Source organism: Pristiophorus japonicus, chromosome 21 (genome assembly GCF_044704955.1).
Source record: "Pristiophorus japonicus isolate sPriJap1 chromosome 21, sPriJap1.hap1, whole genome shotgun sequence".
Taxonomy (NCBI): Eukaryota; Metazoa; Chordata; class Chondrichthyes; family Pristiophoridae; genus Pristiophorus; species Pristiophorus japonicus.
In genome coordinates, this window is record NC_091997.1 from 64604119 (window position 1) to 64622838 (window position 18720).

Sequence of the window (18720 nt, forward strand, 5' to 3'; positions counted from 1 at the left end):
TGAATGTTGAAGGTGGGGGAGGGGGTGAGTGTTGAGGTGGGGGAGGGGGTGAGTGTTGAAGGTGGGGGAGGGGGTGAGTGTTGAGGTGGGGGAGGGGGTGAGTGTTGAAGGTGGGGGTGGGGTGGGTGTTGAGGTGGGGGAGGGGGTGAGTGTTGAAGGTGGGGGAGGGGGTGAGTGTTGAAGGTGGGGGAGGGGGTGAGTGTTGAGGTGGGGGAGGGGGTGAGTGTTGAGGTGGGGGAGGGGGTGAGTGTTGAGGTGGGGGAGGGGGTGAGTGTTGAGGTGGGGGAGGGGGTGAGTGTTGAGGTGGGGGAGGGGGTGAGTGTTGAGATGGGGGAGGGGGTGAGTGTTGAGGTGGGGGAGGGGGTGAGTGTTGAGGTGGGGGAGGGGGTGAGTGTTGAGGTGGGGGAGGGGGTGAGTGTTGAAGGTGGGGGAGGGGGTGAGTGTTGAAGGTGGGGGTGGGGTGAGTGTTGAGGTGGGGGAGGGGGTGAGTGTTGAAGGTGGGGGAGGGGGTGAGTGTTGAGGTGGGGGTGGGGTGGGTGTTGAGGTGGGGGAGGGGGTGAGTGTTGAAGGTGGGGGAGGGGGTGAGTGTTGAGGTGGGGGAGGGGGTGAGTGTTGAGGTGGGGGTGGGGTGGGTGTTGAGGTGGGGGAGGGGGTGAGTGTTGAAGGTGGGGGAGGGGGTGAGTGTTAAAGGTGGGGGGGGGGGTGAGTGTTGAGGTGGGGGAGGGGGTGATGTTGAAGGTGAGGGAGGGGGTGAGTGTTGAGGTGGGGGAGGGGGTGAGTGTTGAGGTGGGCGAGGGGGTGAGTGTTGAGGTGGGGGAGGGGGTGAGTGTTGAAGGTGGGGGAGGGGGTGAGTGTTGAGGTGGGGGAGGGGGTGAGTGTTGAGGTGGGGGAGGGGGTGAGTGTTGAAGGTGGGGGAGGGGTGAGTGTTGAAGGTGGGGGAGGGGGTGAGTGTTGAGGTGGGGGAGGGGGTGAGTGTTGAGGTGGGGGAGGGGGTGAGTGTTGAGGTGGGGGAGGGGGTGAGTGTTGAGGTGGGGGAGGGGTGAGTGTTGAAGGTGGGGGAGGGGGTGAGTGTTGAAGGTGGGGGAGGGGTGAGTGTTGAAGGTGGGGGAGGGGGTGAGTGTTGAAGGTGGGGGAGGGGTCAATGTTGAAGGTGGGGGAGGGGGTGAGTGTTGAGGTGGGGGAGGGGGTGAGTGTTGAGGTGGGGGAGGGGGGGTGAGTGTTGAAGGTGGGGGAGGGGGTGAGTGTTGAAGGTGGGGGAGGGGGTGGATGTTGAGGTGGGGGAGGGGGTGAGTGTTGAGGTGGGGGAGGGGGGGTGAGTGTTGAAGGTGGGGGAGGGGGTGAGTGTTGAAGGTGGGGGAGGGGGTGAGTGTTGAAGGTGGGGGAGGGGGTGAGTGTTGAGGTGGGGTAGGAGGTGAGTGTTGAAGGTGGGGGAGGGGGTGAGTGTTGAAGGTGGGGGAGGGGTGAGTGTTGAAGGTGGGGGAGGGGGTGAGTGTTGAGGTGGGGGAGGGGGTGAGTGTTGAGGTGGGGGAGGGGTGAGTGTTGAAGGTGGGGGAGGGGGTGAGTGTTGAAGGTGGGGGAGGGGTGAGTGTTGAAGGTGGGGGAGGGGGTGAGTGTTGAGGTGGGGGAGGGGGTGAGTGTTGAGGTGGGGGAGGGGGTGAGTGTTGAAGGTGGGGGAGGGGGTGAGTGTTGAAGGTGGGGGAGGGGGTGAGTGTTGAGGTGGGGGAGGGGGTGAGTGTTGAGGTGGGGGAGGGGGTGAGTGTTGAAGGTGGGGGAGGGGGTGAGTGTTGAGGTGGGGGAGGGGGTGAGTGTTGAGGTGGGGGAGGGGGTGAGTGTTGAAGGTGGGGGAGGGGGTGAGTGTTGAGGTGGGGGAGGGGTGAGTGTTGAGGGTGGGGGAGGGGGTGAGTGTTGAGGTGGGGGAGGGGGTGAGTGTTGAGGTGGGGGAGGGGGTGAGTGTTGAGGTGGGGGAGGGGGTGAGTGTTGAGGTGGGGGAGGGGGTGAGTGTTGAAGGTGGGGGAGGGGGTGAGTGTTGAGGTGGGGGAGGGGGTGAGTGTTGAGGTGGGGGAGGGGGTGAGTGTTGAGGTGGGGGAGGGGGTGAGTGTTGAGGTGGGGGAGGGGGTGAGTGTTGAGGTTGGGGAGGGGGTGAGTGTTGAGGTGGGGGTGGGTGTTGAGGTGGGGGAGGGGTGAGTGTTGAGGTGGGGGAGGGGGTGAGTGTTGAGGTGGGGGAGGGGGTGAGTGTTGAGGTGGGGGAGGGGGTGAGTGTTGAGGTGGGGGAGGGGGTGAGTGTTGAAGGTGGAGGAGGGGGTGAGTGTTGAGGTGGGGGAGGGGGTGAGTGTTGAGGTGGGGGAGGGGGTGAGTGTTGAGGTGGGGGAGGGGGTGAGTGTTGAGGTGGGGGAGGGGGTGAGTGTTGAGGTGGGGGAGGGGGTGAGTGTTGAGGTGGGGGAGGGGGTGAGTGTTGAGGTGGGGGTGGGTGTTGAGGTGGGGGAGGGGGTGAGTGTTGAGGTGGGGGAGGGGGTGAGTGTTGAGGTGGGGGAGGGGGTGAGTGTTGAAGATGGGGGAGGTGGGGTGCCAATCTGGTGGGCTGCTTTGTCCTTAGCATCAAGTCTCCAACCAGAGCAAATGGTCTCCCCAATTCACCCTAAAAACTTCATAACTTTAATAACCTCTATTAAATCTCCCTTAGCCCCAATGGAAATAGTACTGCAGCTTCCCATCCCGGGTATGATCCTGATGAATCTGCACCTTGTGCTGTCTGTGGTTCTCTGCCCTCTCCATAATGAGGTGTTTTAATTGCCGTGTACACATTTAGTATTCATGTTTTGTTCTTTGCATTCTGTGCTGGTTTTATAAAACCCCAACTGCTGTTGGCCTTTGTGTGACTTGATCTATTTGCACTGGCACTTTCAGCTTATCCATGTTCATCAGTGCCTTTCCACTGAGCGAATAACTAGAGGACTTTATGAAGTGGTTTGATAGGGTCGACGCAGAGAAGATGTTTCCGCTCGTGGGAGAGTCCAAAACTAGGGGCCAGAAATTAGGGATCGATAGATTTTTGGAGTCTACAGGAATCCAGTGATATGGAGATCGGGCAGGAAAGTGGAGTTGAGGTATAAGATCAGCCATGATCTTATTGAATGGCAGAGCAGGCTCGAGGGGCCGAATGGCCGACTCCTGCTCCTAATTCTATGTTCTTATATCAGACAGTCACTAATAAACCCAATGGGGAATTCAAGAGGAACTTCTTCACCCAGAGAGCGGTGAGAATGTGGAACTCGTTGCCACAGGGAGGGGTTGAGGTGAATAGTATCGATGCATTTAAGGGGAAGCTGGAGGGGAAGGACTAGAAGGATATGGTGATGGGGTGAGATGGAGAGGGTGGGAGGGGGCTGGTGTGCAGCATAAACGCCGGCACGGAGCAGTGGGCCCAATGGCCTGTTCCTGTGCAGTAGATTTTATCTAGTTCTATATATTCTCTTATTCCTTCGTTAGACCATTTAATATTTTCCTTCCTCGGCTCTTGGCCCAGAACGTTGATCTTGAGCTTCTCCAATCTCTCGCTATGGTTTATTCCCCTCACACGAGGATTCGATCTTGGTGCTCAGCTCCACACCCTCTCCAGTACATGGGCGTGTTTTTTGTGCCAGAATTGAGCACAGTAACCAGCATTGGGCCAACACTGGAAAGCCTCAGTATAACCACAGTGGGTTCATAGTCTTTCACTACATTGTCTGCCATTTCCCAATCCAGTCCATTGTAAGTTTCCCTCTGCTAATTCTACCCTATGTAAGCACAATGTTCGGGTTAAACCTACGCAAGGTCTTAAGCAAGGTCTCGATTTCAAAATTCTCATCCTTGTTTTCAAATCCCTGCATGATCTCCAGGCCCATACCCCCCCCGAGATCTCTGCGCTCCTCTAATTCTGCCCGCCTGGGCATCCCTGATTATAATTGCTCAACCATCGGCGGCCGTGTCTTCTACTGCCTGGGCCCTGAGCTCTGGAACTCCCTCCCTAAACCTCTCCACCTCTCTCTCCTCCTTCAAGACGCTCCTTAAAACCGACCTCTTTGACCGAGCTTTTGGTCACCTGCCCTAATTTCTACTTATGCAGCTCGGTGTCAAGTTTTTATCACGTAATACTCCTGAGGAGCGCCTTGGGACGTTTCACTACGTTAAAGGTGCTATATAAATATAAGTTGTTGTTGTTGTTGTTAAACTTGCCTGCCTGGATGTGTTACTGAATCAAGCACTTCTGAAAATCTTAAACTGCATCCTCTGTTTCCGTTGCTCAGAAGCATCTCAAAGTGCTTCACGTAATAAATAACTTTCGAAGCCCGATGAAGCCCGGCAAATGCTGCCGCTACAGGATGTGAGAGGGGTAAGCAGGTAATATATTTCTGGTGGTGTTGGGCAGGGGATGAATGTTGATCAGGATCTTTGGAGAACTTCTCACCTTCGAATTGTGCCAAGGGACCTTTGTTGCTGACTGGGCCAGGATCTCACCCTCACCACTGGAGTCTCAGCCTAGGTCAAGTGTCAGCGGGCTTCAAGCCAAAGACCTTCTGGCCCAGACTCAGAGTACACCAAATGAGCCAAGCTGCCACTTCATGGCCCTGATGTGCTGAGCAGTGTGCAGATTGCCCGCAACATTCCTCCCTCGCGTTTCTCGGATTGTTTCACCAGCCCAGGGTAAATATGCCCGCCATGGATGGCGGGAGTTATTATAACACCTGGATCTGGCCCAGGAGGTCGCGAGAGATTCCCATCGTGCTGTGCAATTCAGGCTCTTCCTGGATTTGATTGTACTTTGGACGTAACTAAAGGCGGTTTATTTTGGGAGGGTTTTCACTCAGAGTGGAGGTTGGGAAATTGAACATTTTTTTTTTCCATATCTGTCAGCTAGCATCTGTAACAATTGGTGTCATTTCTACAACGATTTCATCCTCTGTACATTGGAACCTTGTACCGATGACAGCCTCTCCCCCGGCAGTGAGTGCACTTGCATAAGTTGCTCTGAAACACAACCAGCATAATTGTACTCGGAGATAATACACGGTTTCTAACTCAGTTACCGTTAGAAATCTCCACGGGACAGTTTCATAACATCTGTCCCATGGAACATTGAGTAACCATGTGTGCATTCAGAGAGTGTAACAGAGAGTGTTTCGATGTACATGCAGACTGTGGTGTCATTTGTGCTTGCTGTTATGTTTTGGGCTATTTTCCACCACTCCGACTCAATTTTTTTGGCATACTTGAAGAGTTACGCCCGATTTTTGGGGGGCCTAAGTACGCCCCCTAAAAAAATTCTAAGTTTCCCCGTTGGATTTCTTCATTTTGGCGTGGTGTAACCTGACCTTTAGTTTTCGGGGTGGAGCCTTGATCTCCGCCAAAAAGATGGGATTGCCACGGTAACCAGGGACACAATGCGAGCTGAGGCTGCAAAGTGAAGCATACAGCCAGCTCCCAACTCATGAAAAGAATTGAAAAACACGGAGCACCAACTTACCTCCTACCCAGCCCGAAGGGCTTGCTGGTCCGGCCCCATTCTCGGTCCCCATTCTCACGGTCCGGCCCCATTCTCGGTCCCCGGATCTCTCTCTCTTGTGGGGTTGGAGGTAAGTTACATAGAAACATAGAAAATAGGTGCAGGAGCAGGCCATTCGTCCCTTCGAGCCTGCACCACCATTCAATAAGATCATGGCTGATCATTCCCTCAGTACCCCTTTCCTGCTTTCTCTCCATATCTCTTGATCACTTTAGCCGTAAGGGCCATATCTAACTCCCTCTTGAATATATCCAATGAACTGGCCTCAACAACTTTCTGCGGCAGGGAATTCCACAGGTTCACAACTCTCTGAGTGAAGAAGTTTCTCCTCATCTCGGTCCTAAATGACTTACCCCTTATCCTTAGACTGTGTCCCCTGGTTCTGGACTTCCCCAACATCGGGAACATTCTTCCTGCATCTAACCTGTCCAGTCCCGTCAGAATCTTATAAGTTTCTATGAGGTCCCCTCTCATCCTTCTAAACTCCAGTGAATAAAGGCCCAGCTGATCCAGTCTCTCCTCATATGACAGCCCAGCCATCCCTGTTTTTTCAATTCTTTTAGTGTGTCCGGGCATCTGCTGCGTCGATTTCCTTAACTCTCTGGAAGGTCTTTCTGAAGAGGCCATAAACGCAGGCCGAAGTCCAACTGGAGTAACTCTCAGCCGGCCAAACTTGCCTAAATGGCCAGAATTAGCACAGGTGGCTGGTTACGCCCCCTTTGGCTGAAAAAAAAACTGACCTAAAAAAATCGTAACTAACTGAGTTACGCTGGTGCAAATTGATCGGGGAAACCGTAGTTTTTTTTTAAAACTTAGGCCAAAAAAAGCGGCCTGCTCCAAAAAAAAACGTCACAAATCCCTGGGAAAATTGAGCCCCAAGATTGGCGCAGCTCCCTGGATCTCTCTCCAGGACGAGTCCCTCCCAGCCGAGAGATCTGGGGCAGCTTTTGGGAACCTGCCCGGGATACCGGCCCGGCGATGATTTCATTTTATTTAAACTATCGTGATTTAAGCTGTGCTTCTACAAAATCTCTCTCCAGTCTTCGTGAGCAGTAAAACATCGCAGCAGACCTTAATTTAAGTTTAAAATATTAAGTGAATGAAACTGTGAACATGTGAATAATCTACTGCAATATAACAATTTTATATAGAGAACAGAAAATCTATCTAACTCTTCAAGTGGAGTCTCAATCAAACACTAACACATATACTGCAGATAGATATATCGTGCAGATATATAGAGAGAGATTTTTTCTTCCTCTTTCATTTGATATTTTTGTGAGTGTGATAGCAGGTCTTATCTTTTCCTGTAAAGATTATAATCAGAGTAACCATCTACAAGATGATTTAATGAGCAGATCCAGCCACTCTCTGTACCCTGTCACCAGTGGCCTGATCATGTCTGTAATGTACTTATGAATGACACCACGAGGCAATGTGTTGTACTCAAACCGTAGTGACCTTGATCCTTTATTCGTAACTCCAGAGTGAGGCAGCTGCATGGTGGCTCCCCTTTTATACAGCCCCTGCCACCCGGGCAGGAAACCCCGGTCTCCACCAGTTGCACCCTCTAGTGGTACCAGCATGTATATACACAGTGTAAACCTTATTGGTAGTACATCAGGTAAACAAGTCTCCATCTTATGCAACCAAACAGTGACTACGCAGAGGGTAGATCTATAGTCTGCATATATAGCAAGCCACAGCTTGTCTGCATTTTCATTACCGACACTTGGATTTTAAAGTGATGTGTTCAGTTAAATACACGATGAACAATCACCCAGTCCGTGTTTATTCAGAGATACCTTGGCGCCTTCCCTCTGGCCGACAATTCAAAAATTTGGCCTGACAGAATACTTAGCGATTTCAATGTAAAGGAGGTTGATGTACAAGGGGCTCCAGATTCCGTCACCTGTTTTACACCATCACACATGTTATAGAGCTCCCCCTCGGGAACTACTGTGGTACTGCAACTACTGATGCAAATAATAAAAGGATTATGTGACACGGTCACATGTTGACAGAGTGTGTGTGTTGCCACCATCTTGTAGAGCGTGTTTCTTCGTGATGTTGTAAGAATCTATCACAGCATGTGGTTAATATTACTCTCATTGATTCGCCGACAGCGAGGGGAGAAAATCTCTGCGCCTTGCTCACACGCAAAACCAATCAGAATGATACCCGGTCTTCAAGGGTTAAGTTACGAGGAGAGATTACGCAAATTAGGGTTGTATTCCATGGAATTTATAAGGTTGAGCGATGATCTGATCGGAGCTTTCAAGATATTAAGGGGAACAGATAGGATCGATAGAGAGAAACTGTTCCCGCTGGTTGGGGAGTCTGGGACTAGGGGCATAGTCTAAAAGTTAGAGCCAGACCTTTCAGGAGTGAAATTAGGAAACACTTCTACACACAAGGGGGGTTGGAACTCTCTTCTGCAAACAGCAATAGATGTTAGATCAGTTAATTTTAAAGATGTGATTGTTAGATTTCTGTTAACCAAAGATATTAAGAGATATGGGAAGGGATATGGAGTTAGGTCACAGATTAGCCATATCTCATTGCATGGTGGAATAGGCTTGAGGGGCTCAATGACCTCCTCCTGTTCCTATGGTCCTGAAATTACAGATGGAACGAGTCACTCAGTACGCGCTGGCAATATTAGGCGCCAAACGGATATAGTTAGAATTAGATAGAATTGATTAGCCTGTAATTTCCAATAAGATGCCTGCCCTTTAGAACAATAAACCCCACTTTATCAAACTAATTACAGATTATTTTGACTGGTCAAGTAAGCCCCTCTCAAGAATACTGTGATTATCTCAACAACAGGAGCGCATTTTCACTTCAGCTACGCAAGAGGGTTAATATTTCATGAAGATACTGACCCTATTCTACTGATCGATGGTCAGAGGCAGAGCCCAGCCCAGCAGCAGAATTAAACGACACACCCCTGCACTGGCCATTTTGTTCCAGCGGGCAGCGAGACTACAACTTAATCAATAAGATAATATACAGACGCTAATCAATTCAACACACAACGAAAACCAAGCACTGAGAAACCATAGACAGCTTTGAAGGCCATCGTTAAATGGTGGCCAGGGTTTTCAGCAGCCACTCATTGCACCTGTTCCATCTATGTACTTGCATTTTCTAACCATCCATTTTCTCCACTCTAAATTTAATTTTGCTTTCTTTCGGAAGGTCGTGGGTTCGAGTCCCACTCAGAGACTTGAGCACAAATATCCAGGCTGACACTCCCAGTGCCAGTACCGAGGGAGCGCTGCATTGTCGGAGGTGCCGTCTTTTGGATGAGACATCAAACCGAGGCCCCGTCTGCTCTCTCAGGTAGATTTTGAAGAAGAGCAGGGGAGTTCTCCCCGGTGTCCTGGGGCCAATATTTATCCCTCAATCAACATCACTAATACAGATTATCTGGGTCATTATCACATTGTTGTTTGTGGGAGCTTGCTGTGCGCAAATTGGCTGCTGCATTTCTTACATTACAACAGTGACTACACTCCAAAAGTACTTCATTGGCTGTAATGCGCTTTGGGACGACCAGAGTTCATGAAAGGCGCTATATAAATGCAAGTATTTATTTCCCCCTCGGTTTCCCCTGATTGGCAAGCAGACAGGTGCAGTGGGCTGTAGAAGCAGCACGGGGGTCCAGTGGACAGGGTCTGCAGACAGGACGTGGGTCAGGTGGTCAGGTTTGGGGCCGTATCGAAGATCAATGGTGAAGCAAGTTGTGCAACGCCCTGTGCTGTGCAATGGGCAGATGCAGAGGGCTGGGGCAGGTGAGGGGACAGATACACCTTACTAATTTCTACCATGCTCAGTATCTCCTCCAATGCCAACCCTTCCTGTTCATTTCCAGATTCACCACAAGGCCCATTTGCCCCCAATACCAGCTGCTAAAATATCCACAGCTGGTGAACTGACTGGTGCCAGAGTTACATCACAACCAAATGCCCAAGGCCTTCAGCAACACAAGTGCAGAATAGTCCCTGTGCTGGCACACAGAGGGTCATTACGGGCGAGGGGTGGGAGGCGGAGCAGCTAAGCATCAACAACACGTCATTCTCCAGGAAAGGGCTGGGCAGATTGGGGCAAGGACCCACAGGTATCTCCTACATGGGCCTGTGGGGTACTGAGGTACATAGACTGCAGTGATCCCAGGGTCAATGACTGACCGATGCAAAGCCATGGCAATGGTTTGGATGGAAAATTTTACATCTCTAAGGAGGTAGTCAGGTAAGGCTGTGACACACCACACGGCAGCTAGTGCCTGTGGAACTGTACCCCAGGGAGAGTCAGCACCTTCAGGAACTGTACCCCAGGGAGAGTCAGCACCTTCAGGGACTGTACCCCAGGGAGAGTCGGCACATTCAGGGACTGTACCCCAGGGAGAGTCAGCACCTTCAGGGACTGTACCCCAGGGAGAGTCAGCACCTTCAGGGACTGTACCCCAGGGAGAGTCAGCACCTTCAGGGACTGTACCCCAGGGAGAGTCAGCACCTTCAGGAACTGTACCCCAGGGAGAGTCAGCACCTTCAGGAACTGTACCCCAGGGAGAGTCAGCACCTTCAGGGACTGTACCCCAGGGAGAGTCAGCACCTTCAGGGACTGTACCCCAGGGAGAGTCAGCACCTTCAGGAACTGGGAATGCACACCATAGACTCCTACAGATTTCTTTCTTTAAAATTGAAAAATGGAATCAGTAGAGAAACTGAGAACGCGTGTGAAGGCAGGAGTGACTCACTGGTCCCATCTCCATACACACTGAAGAATGAAGCGGCATTCACAGCGGATCACACTGGGGAGCTCATGGTTTACTTAACGACTTAAGGTGTCCAGACCGACATCGTGAACAATATTTGTGTTTGAGTTGGGAATTAAAAGCGCTTAGCAGTAACTGCAGCTTGGCGTGCAGGTCATAGTTTGATGCGGAGCATCTTTTGACAGCGAAGGTCTCTGCCCTGGTTTGTTTGATCCCAGTTGACAAGCGCCACCAAACAACAGTTCAATCATTTCAAAACAAAATTAAATATTTCCGTTTCAGACAGTGGTTGGAGGGGGCGGGAGTGGGTTGAAATGAGAGACTGTGGGATGGAGTGGGTGGTCTGAGAGACAGGAACGGTCGCAACTGTGGGGTGCAGAAACGACAAGAGCAATTAAATGGATTTCAATGAATACATATAAACCCAGCTGGAGTATTGTGTCCAATCTGGGCACCGCACTTTAGGAAGGACGTGAAGGGCTTGGGAGAGGATGCAGGGGCGATTGACCAGAATGGCGCCAGCGATGAGGGACTTCAGCTATGTGGAGAGACTGGATGAGCTGGGTGAGATATATTCTTTACAACATCACACAAAGACACACACACACACACACACACACACGCACACAAAGACACACACACACACACACACACATGCACACAAAGACACACACACACACACACACACACACAAAGACACACACACACACACACACACACACACAAGATGGCTGTACAGGAACTGGTCACGTGACCTCGTCGCATGATCCTTTTATTGTATTTACAGTACCACAGTATGTCCACTAGGTGGAGCGCTATATTACACTGGGGTTGTTCTCAGAGCAGAGAAGGTTCAGGGCATTTAATGGAGGTCTTCAAAATCATGAAGAGTTTTGATAAAGTAAATAAGGAGCAACTATTTCCACTGACAGTACGGTCAGTAACCAGAGGACATAGATTTAAGATCGTTGGCAAAAAGGCCAGGGCGAAGGAGGAGGATAAATATTTTTATGCAGCGAGTTGTTGTTGTTACGTCTAGAATAAAGAATCTGACCAGACACTGTGAGCTCAAAGTAATGTGTGACCGTAGTCTTTTATTGCAGGTCTCCAGAGTGCCTCTCCAACCTGTGAGGCCTCTTGATCTACAGGTGCTCCCAAGAGATTGTGGGATCCTTTGGGACTCCAGGGGATGAGCCCTCTGGTGGTTACACATGGTATTTACAGGTTTACAGAAATAACAACATGCCCCCCCCCCCCCCCGCACTCCCCACCCCCCGCAAAGCCAATAGTGTAACTATTTACAATGTGAGTCAATCTGGGGCCTTCCTTTCCCTGGTTGATTGTCTCGGTGCAAATGCTGGTTTTGGTGAGTGGTTTGCTGGGCCTTCGACTGGCTGCTGTGCAGCTGGCCTTGCTGGGCTGCTGGGGTTGGTGAGTCTGCTGGGCTGCTGCAGGTGATGGGTTCTGCTTCGTGGTCAGCCGCTGTGTCGGTTGCCACTTGTGTATGTGTTGGGGGGTCAAAAAAGTTAGAGTCTAACGTGGGTTGCTCTGGGTAGTCCGTGAATCTGAGTTTGGTTTGGTCCAAGTGTTTCCTGTAGGTGAGTCCATTTGAAAGTTTGGCCAGAAACACCCTACTCCCCTCTTTGGCCACGACAGTGCCGGGAAGCTACTTGGGACCTTGTCCATAGTTCAACACAAATACAGGATCATTAATCTCGATTTCGCGGGACACATTTGCGCGATCATGATATGTATTCTGTTGAAGCCGCCTGCTCTCTACCTGTTCGTGTAGATCAGGGTGGACTAAGGAGAGCCTTGCCTTAAGTGCCCTTTTCATGAGCAGTTCAGTGGGGGGAATCCCAGTGAGCGAGTGGGGTCTTGTGCGGTAACTAAGCAGGACTCGGGATAGGTGAGTCTGTAGTGAGCCTTCAGTTACCCTCTTCAAGCCTTGCTTGATGGTTTGCACTGCTCTCTCTGCCTGACCATTGGACGATGGTTTAAACGGGGCAGATGTGACATGTTTGATCCCATTGCGCGTCATGAACTCTTTGAACTCGGCACTGGTGAAACACGGCCTGTTGTCGCTCACAAGGACGTCAGGCAGGCCGTGCGTGGCAAACATGGCCCGTAGGCTTTCAATGGTGGCAGCGGACGTGCTTGCCGACATTATCTCACATTCAATCCATTTGGAGTACGCAAACCACTAGGAACATTTTTCCCAAGAACGGGCCTGCATAGTTGACATGGACCCTAGACCACGTTTGGAGGGCCAAGACCATAACCTTAGTGGCGCCTCCCTGGGTGCATTGCTTAACTGTGAATATGTATTACATTTGTGCACACAGGACTCTAAGTCTGCATCGATACTGGGCCACCACACGTGGGATCTGGCTATCGCTTTCATCATTACAATGCCTGAGTGGATGCTGTGGAGATCACTAATGAAAGTGTTCCTGCCCTTTTTTGGCACCATTACCCGATTACCCCGCAGGAGGCAGTCTGCCTGTATGGACATTTCATCTTTGTGCCGCTGGTAAGGCTTTAGTTCTTCCTGCTTTTCTAACGGGACACTAGACCAACTCCCGTGGAGCATACAGATTTTTACTTAGGACAATAAGGGGTTCTGGCTCGTCCAGGTTCTAATCTGTCGGGCGGTAACGGGTGAGTGCTCACTCTCGAATGCTTCCATTACCATGACTAAATCTTCGGGCTGTGCCATTTCCATCCCTGTGGTGGGCAATGGCAGCCTACTGAGAGCATCGGCACAGTTTTCTGTGCCTGGCCTGTGATGGATGGAGTAATTGTATGCGGACTACGTGAGCGCCCATCTCTGGATGCGGGCCGATGCATTGGTATTTATCCCCTTACTTTCAGAAAAGAGGGATATCAGTGACTTATGGTCAGTTTCCAATTCAAATTTGAGCCCAAACAGATATTGATGCATTTTCTTTACCCCATAAACACACGTTAACGTTTCTTTTTCGATCATGCTGTAGGCCCTCTCGGCCTTAGACAGACTCCTGGATGCATAAGCAACCGGTTGCAATTTCCCAGATTCATTAGCTTGTTGCAATACCAACCCAACACCGTATGACGATGCATCACATGCTGGTACCAAACGCTTACATGGATCATACAACACAAGCAATTTGTTTGAGCATAACAGTTTTCTAGCTTTTACAAAGGCATTTTCTTGGCTTTTACCCCAAACCCATTCATCTTCTTCACGCAGTAAGACATGTAGTGGTTCGAACAGTATGCTAAGACCCAGTAAGAAATTACCAAAGTAGTTCAGGAGTCCTAGAAACGACCACAGCTCCGTCACGTTCTGTGGTCTCGGTGTGTTCTTGATTGCCTCCCTCTTCGAATCGATGGGCCTGATGCCGTCCGCCGCAATTCTTCTCCCCAGGAACTCCACTTCAGGCGCCAGGAAACACACTGCAAACATTTTAACCTGAGCCCCACGCGGTTGAGCAGACTAAGAACCTCCACCAGGTTCTGCAGGTGCTCGACTGTGTCCCGACCTGTGACCAAGATGTCGTCCTGGAAGACCACGGTGCGCGGGACCGACTTCAGTAAGCTTTCCACGTTCCTCTGGAATATTGCCACGGCTGATCGAATCCCAAACGGGCATCTGTTGTAAATGTGCGTGTTGATGCAGGTGAAGCCCTTCGATGATTCCTCCAGCTCCTGCGTTATGTAGGCCGAGGTCAAGTCCAGCTTCGTGAATGTTTTTCCTCCCGGCAGCGTCGCAAATAGGTCATCTGCCTTTGGTAGTAGGTATTGATCCTGCAGGAAGAAACGATTGATAGTTACTTTGTAATCACCACAGATTCTGACGGTGCCATCTCCCTTGAAGACTGGAACAATCGAACTGGCCCACTCGTTGAATTCGATCGGCGAAATGATGCCCTCTCATTGCAGTCAGTCCAGCTCGATCTCCACCCTCTCTCTTATCTTGTACGGTATCGCTCTCATCTTGTGATGGATGGGTCGCGCCATCAGGTGGATCTGCACTTTTGCTCCTTGGAACTTCCTGATGCCCGGTTCGAACAGCGAGGGGAACTTGTTTAGGACCTGGGCACATGAGGTGTCGTTGAGAGACGAGAGCGCTCGGACGTCGTCCTAGTTCCAGCGTATCTTCCCCAGCCAGCTCCTGCCGAGCAGCGTGGGACCATCGCCTGGCAACACCGAGAGAGGTAACTTGTGCACCGCTCCATCGTAGGAGACCTTTACAGTAGCACTGCCGATTACAGGAATCAGTTCCTTTGTATACGTTCTCAGTTTAGTGTGAATGTGAGTCAGGACTGGCCTTGAGGTCTTGTTGCACCACAATTTATTGAAAGTCTTTTTGCTCATTATAGACTGGCTCGCACCCATGTCCAGCTCCAATGACACCGGGAGTCCATTTAATTCAACCTTCAGCATTATCGGGGGACACTTTGTGGTAAATGTGTGCACCCCATATACCTCTGCCTCCTCGGTCTGAGGCTCTGGTTCGTCGTGATCCGCCGTGGATCTGTCCTCCTCTGCAACATGGTGGTTTGCAGGATTAGCAGAGTTTGCAGCTCACCTGCACATATGTTGGAGATGTCCCATTGTTCCACAGCCCTTGCAAACGTATCCTTTGAAGCGGCATGAATGGAAACGATGATCACCCCCGCAGCGCCAATAAGGTGTTAATGGTCTTGCATTCATTGCCCTTGATGGTGGACTCTGAGACATCTGTGGATGTGCAGCTGCAGGCATGTGTGACCTGCCCTGTTACAATTCAAAAACAACATTACTTTGTTCACAGTACTTGTAGCAGCACTCATGTGTTGAGAGATTTGTTTGGTATTGTCACTGGTGGCGATAAACGCCTGGGCTATCGCTATGGCTTTACTCAAGGTTGGGGTCTCTACAGTCAAAAGTTTGCAAAGTATTACTTCATGGCCAATGCAAAGTACAAAGAAGTCCCTGAGCATGTGCTCCAACTGTCCTTCAAATTTGCAATGTCCTGCAAGGCACCTTAGTTCGGCGACGTAGTTCGCCACTTCCTGGCCTTCAGACCGCTTGTACATGTAGAACCGGTATCTCGCCATCAGAACGCTTTCCTTCGGGTTTAGATGCTCCCGGACCAGTGTGCACAAGTCATCATACGACTTCTCTATGGGTTTCGCTGGAGTGAGTAGATTTTTCATGAGGCCATGAGTTGGTGCCCCGCAGACGGTGAGGAGGATCGCCCTTCATTTGGCCATGTTCGCTTCTCCTTCCAGCTCGTTGGCCACGAAGTATTGGTCGAGTCGCTCCACGAAGGTTTCCCAATCATCTCCCTCCAAAAATTTCACCAGGATGCCCACTGTTCTCTGCATCGTTGCAGTGGGGTTCGTCATCTGTATCTCGTCGGCAGTTGTTACATGTAGAATAAAGAATCTGGCCAGAAACTGTGAGCTCAAAGTAAAGTGTGACCTTAGTCTTTTATTGCAGGTCTCCAGAGTGTCTCTCCAACCTGTGAGGCCTCCTTAGTACAGGTGCTCCCAAGGGATTGTGGGATCCCTTGGTACTCCAGGGGATGAGCCCTCTGGTGGTTAAACAAGGTATTTACAGGTTTACATATATAACAGCTGTGATCGGGAACACGCTGCCTGAAAGGGCGGTGGGAGCAGATTGAACAGTGACTTTCGAAAGGGGAGTTGGATACATACTTCAAAAAGTAAAAATTTTGCAGGGCTGTGGGGAAAGAGCGGGGTGGGGGGGGACTAATTGCACAGCCCCTTCACAGAGCCAGCACAGAAGATAAGTTGTGAGACAGACCATTCGCCAATGAACTGATCGGCCCATGGTGTTTGCTGATAGCAACCAGCGGCAGCGGTTGGGTAAATGCAGTTGGCCACCTGCCCTTGGCCAAGGAGGAAAAAAATCAGCCTGGCTGTGGGAAGGTGCAGATCGGCGGGAGGTGGCTCAGTCTTGGCCGTGAAGCTTCTTGCAGTCGAATATCTTGCTGCCACTCGTCTAGGCTGCCACGTGAAGATTGGCCACGCGGTCACATGGTGGGTCCGGGAGTTTGTGGAATTCACGGCCACAGTGACGTCAGCTTTTCCTCAGGGGGAGGAAAGCAGAGCGAAGGAAGGTTTTCTAAAATATACACCAGAAAGGTGATCCTGAGCAGCGTATGGGCTGCGTGTCTGGTGTTCCCCGGGGAGGAACAACAGACTTTAACAGTGGCGCTGTCATTCTGTGCCATACACACACTCCTGCCTTCTGCTGATAACCGAGGTCACAGACATTATCCACCACACCAAACGCACAGGCCAAAGGCTGGACAACTCTCACAGACAATCCAGATAGCTTTTTTATTACTAGCTTTGTGACATTTAAAGAGCTGCTTTTGAAAAAACAAGAAAAGGGAAGAAGAGCAATTTGTGGCTATCGCTGACTGGAGCCCGACATGTGGAGATGTGATCCCCCGGCAAATAGAAGGTCAGAAGGGGCATTTGTTCAACGTGCATGGGCAGCTCAGCCAGAATATTCAGGATTGACAATAGCGGCACGTTATCTGAACCAGTGGAGCATTCCATGTGCGAGTGCTGTCCTGCTCAACACTCACTCCCAAATAGAGTTAAGGCACTATGGGCGCTACGTGTATCAGCATTACGTGTATCAGCGTTACGTGTATCAGCGTTACGTGTATCAGCGTTACGTGTATCAGCGCTACGTGTATCAGCGTTACGTGTATCAGCGCTACGTGTTGGCGCTACGCGTGTGAGCGTTACGTGTATCAGCGTTATGCGTGGGCGCTACGTGTATCAGCGTTACGTGTGGGCGCTACGTGTATCAGCGCTACGTGTATCAGCGTTACGTGTATCAGCGTTACGTGTATCAGCGCTACGTGTATCAGCGCTACGTGTATCAGCGTTACGTGTATCAGCGCTACGTGTGGGCGCTACGCGTGTGAGCGTTACGTGTATCAGCGTTATGCGTGGGCGCTACGTGTATCAGCGTTACGTGTGGGCGGTACGTGTATCAGCGTTACGTGTATCAGCGTTACGTGTGGGCGCTACGTGTATCAGCGTTACGTGTGGGCGGTACGTGTATCAGCGGTACGTGTATCAGCGTTACGTGTGGGCGCTACGTGTATCAGCGCTACGTGTATCAGCGCTACGTGTATCAGCGCTACGTGTGGGCGTTACTTGTATCAGCGTTACGTGTATCAGCGTTACGTGTGGGCGCTACGCGTGTGAGCGTTATGTGTATCAGCGCTACGTGTATCAGCGTTACGTGTATCAGCGTTACGTGTATCAGCGCTACGTGTTGGCGCTACGCGTGTGAGCGTTACGTGTATCAGCGTTATGCGTGGGCGCTACGTGTATCAGCGTTACGTGTGGGCGCTACGTGTATCAGCGCTACGTGTATCAGCGTTACGTGTATCAGCGCTACGTGTATCAGCGCTACGTGTATCAGCGTTACGTGTATCAGCGCTACGTGTGGGCGCTACGCGTGTGAGCGTTACGTGTATCAGCGTTATGCGTGGGCGCTACGTGTATCAGCGTTACGTGTGGGCGGTACGTGTATCAGCGTTACGTGTATCAGCGTTACGTGTGGGCGCTACGTGTATCAGCGTTACGTGTGGGCGGTACGTGTATCAGCGGTACGTGTATCAGCGTTACGTGTGGGCGCTACGTGTATCAGCGCTACGTGTATCAGCGCTACGTGTATCAGCGCTACGTGTGGGCGTTACGTGTATCAGCGTTACGTGTATCAGCGTTACGTGTGGGCGCTACGCGTGTGAGCGTTATGTGTATCAGCGCTACGTGTATCAGCGTTACGTGTATCAGCGTTACGTGTATCAGCGTTACGTGTGGGCGCTACGTATATCAGCGTTACGTGTATCAGCGCTACGTGTATCAGCGCTACGTGTGGGTGCTACGCGTGTGAGCGTTACGTGTATCAGTGCTACGTGTATCAGCGCTACGTGTATCAGCGTTACGTGTATCAGTGCTACGTGTATCAGCGCTACGTATGGGCGCTACGTGTATCAGCGTTACGTGTGAGCGTTACGTGTGAGCGTTACGTGTATCAGCGTTACGTGTGTGAGCGTTACGTGTATCAGCGTTACGTGTGGGCGCTATGTGTATCAGCGTTACGTGTATCAGCGCTACGTGTATCAGCGTTACGTGTATCAGCGCTACGTGTGGGCGCTACGTGTATCAGCGCTACGTGTATCAGCGTTACGTGTGGGCGTTACGTGTATCAGCGTTACGTGTATCAGCGTTACGCGTGGGCGCTACGTGTATCAGCGTTACGTGTGGGTGCTACGTGTATCAGCGTTACGTGTATCAGCGTTACGTGTATCAGCGTTACGCGTGGGCGCTACGTGTATCAGCGTTACGTGTGGGCGCTACGTATATCAGCG